We start from the raw sequence: 2934 nt of genomic DNA, 5'->3' as shown, positions 1-2934 counted from the left end.
GAAACACATGTGAGGTACACTAAAACAGGATCACACACTCACAGTGAGGAAGAAAGAGAAACTACTTGTTATTTCTTTTCCAACCAAGTGAAATATGAGAACTCCTTCAGACGACGGCATACATTCCTTCTTTAAGGGGGAGATAGAAGCTTAAGTAATAGTTTGGAGGATTCCTCAACTAAGGGGGAGAAATAGCAGGGAGGAAGAAAAAGATCCTAAAAATGTACACTACACCACACCATTGTTGTTTCTAACTACGGATCCTATTGTACGGGAGAGGTGGTAAACACAAGGTGATTTCCTAGTAAGGGAAGAAGCTGTTAGGGGAGTACCATTGGTTTTTATCTGCGGGTCCTATTGTACGGGAGAGGTGGTAAAACGAAGGTGATCTTCTTTAATCAGTTGATTCTCATAGGGGGAGAAGCAAGAGATATGGGCTTCTCAACAGGAAATGTGGTTGTACAAATGAAGATGGAACTACTTGAAGATATGTTCAGTCTAGAGGAACATCTACTTGGAATCTGGAAAATGTTAAATCTAGTCCAGAACTTTTCTACTATTTACTTTGCATGTATGTTTATATCTTTTTCTTATTTGTTAGTTGAGTTATCCTCTAGGTATTTGTGTGTTATTGTCTAACAAACAAATAGGGGGAGATTGTAAGTCATATGTCATAGCCTATTTGTATATTCGAGGATTCAACTCAACTCAAATAAGAATGTAATAAGTAAATAGTGGATCGACCGTCAGAGAGATCTCGCAAAGTAATATCTGTCAAAGGATTCAGAAACAAGGTTCATCTACAGACTTGAGGAGTTAATTCACTGGAAGAAGTTCAAGAAGTTGATCATGCCTCAGTGATATAAATCAAGATCGTGGATTTAATCAAGTGACAGAGATCTCGTCAGAGTATCATTAATTACAAGGATTTAATCTGAAGAAAATCAAAGCGTCAAAGTCAAGACATGAAGAAACGTCACGGAAGTTAGTCACTCATGAACCAGACAGTACATCGAGTGTCAACATTGAAGTGGTGGAATTGATTCATAATTTTCAGTGATTTTCAGAAGATCTGCAGAAGGATGGTTGCTGCTCAAGACTAGAATTAATTCTCTATTAATTAATTAAGTCATCTAATTTAATTAAGAAAATAAATTATATCTGCGAAGAATAATTTATTTATTAATTGAATTAATTGATTAATTAATTCTCAATTAATTTTAGGAATTTTCAGAATTTAAATTGGATTAAAATCTGCATTAAATCAACAAGACAATTGAAAATGAACTAGCATGACAATCAGGATTGTCATACCGATTGTCATGCTAGGCCATTTTCAATAGTCTCACCGAAAGTTACACTAGGAGGAGGATTGTCATGCTAGTTCATTCTGATTGTCATGCTAGTTCATTCTGATTGTCATGCTAGTTCATTCAGATTGTCTTGCTAGTTCAATCCATTGTCCTACCGATTGTCTTGCTGAGCTTAGGATTGTCTTGCCAGTTCAATTCTATTCTGTTGATTAAAAAGAAGCAGACAAGCAGCAGATAAAATATACATCCAGAGAAAAGAAGTCAAGAACATACAGAGAGAAAAAGCAGCCAAATATTTCATCTTATCTGCTAATTCAAAGATCAAATTTCTAGCTTGTAAAGTTAAATCCAATCAACTAGAAATCATTCTCTTGTTCTTGTTTAACAATCTAGCGGATCAAAATCCCTAGAACTTAATCTCAAATCGCGTTTAGCATTTGATTCTAATTATTGCAAAAATAGAAAAAGTTCATGTCGAATTTATTCTAGATTTGTGATAATTGATTTGAGATTAATACCTTGTAATCGATACAGTTATTGTAACACCTTTCAAGTTTAATAATATTTTTATTTAACTTGAATTTTGTTTCACATTTTTTATTCCGCATTTAATTCGATTATTCGGTGCTGTTTGTATTCAACCCCCCTTCTACAAACACATTGGGACCCAACATTCCCTGTTGAGGATATGATTGCCTGGTAGCATACTGTTGTGGTTGCTGGAATCCAGGTGGGTCAAACTGTTTACTCACTCCTTGCTGATATGGTGGCTGAATAGCATTCTGAGTATTCCCCCAGCTGAAATTTGGATGATTTCTGTTATTAGGATGATAGGTCGCTGGCACAGGCTGCTGTTGTCGCTGATAATTATTCACATACTGAACAGATTCGTTGACAAGAGAACACTGATCTGTAGCATGAGAACCTGCACAAAGCTCACAAACCATAGCTATTTGATTAACTCCATATGTAGCCAAAAAATCAACCTTCATTGATAGCGCTTGGAGCTGGGCTGCAATAGCGGTGGTTGCATCAACTTCCAGAATACCTGCTACCTTACCTGACGTCATCCTCTGAGTTGGGTTTTGATGCTCATTTGCATCCATAGTCTCTATAAGATTATACGCCTCAGTATAGCTTTTAGCCCATAGGGCGCCTCCAGCTGCTGCATCGAGCATGGGCCGAGATTGGGCCCCCAAACCATTATAGAAACTAGTGATCACCATCCAATCAGGCATTCCATGATGTGGACATTTTCTCAACATTTCCTTGTAGCGTTCCCAAGCCTCGCACATAGATTCAGTAGGTTGCTGTGCAAACTGAGTAAGAGCACTCCTCATAGCAGCAGTCTTTGCCATCGGATAAAACTTCACCAGAAACTTTTGCGCAAGATCTTGCCACGTAGTGATGGACCCAGCTGGTTCAGAATGTAACCAGTCTTTGACCTTGTCCCTCAGTGAGAATGGAAAAAGCCTCAACTTGATAGCCTCATCAGTCACGCCATTATACTTAAAAGTGCTGCAGATCTCGACAAAATTCCTTATGTGCATGTTGGGGTCTTCAGTTGCCGCTCCTCCAAAAGAAATAGAATTCTGCACCATCTGAATAGTGCCCGGCTTGA

General features: G+C 37.9%; 1 non-coding gene across 1 annotated transcript; it reads left to right on the top strand.

Moving 5' to 3' along the window:
• Positions 1-2549: 2549 nt before the first annotated feature.
• Positions 2550-2656, top strand: LOC141722008 (small nucleolar RNA R71). The gene has a single exon (XR_012575046.1). It is a non-coding gene; the product is annotated as a small nucleolar RNA R71 (small nucleolar RNA).
• The last annotated feature ends 278 nt before the right edge of the window (positions 2657-2934 follow it).

The sequence above is a fragment of the Apium graveolens genome, chromosome 4 (assembly GCF_009905375.1).
Source record: "Apium graveolens cultivar Ventura chromosome 4, ASM990537v1, whole genome shotgun sequence".
Classification (NCBI taxonomy): Eukaryota; Viridiplantae; Streptophyta; class Magnoliopsida; order Apiales; family Apiaceae; genus Apium; species Apium graveolens.
The sequence above is the reverse complement of the archived record's forward strand: the minus strand, read 5'-3'. Positions and strand labels throughout refer to the sequence as shown.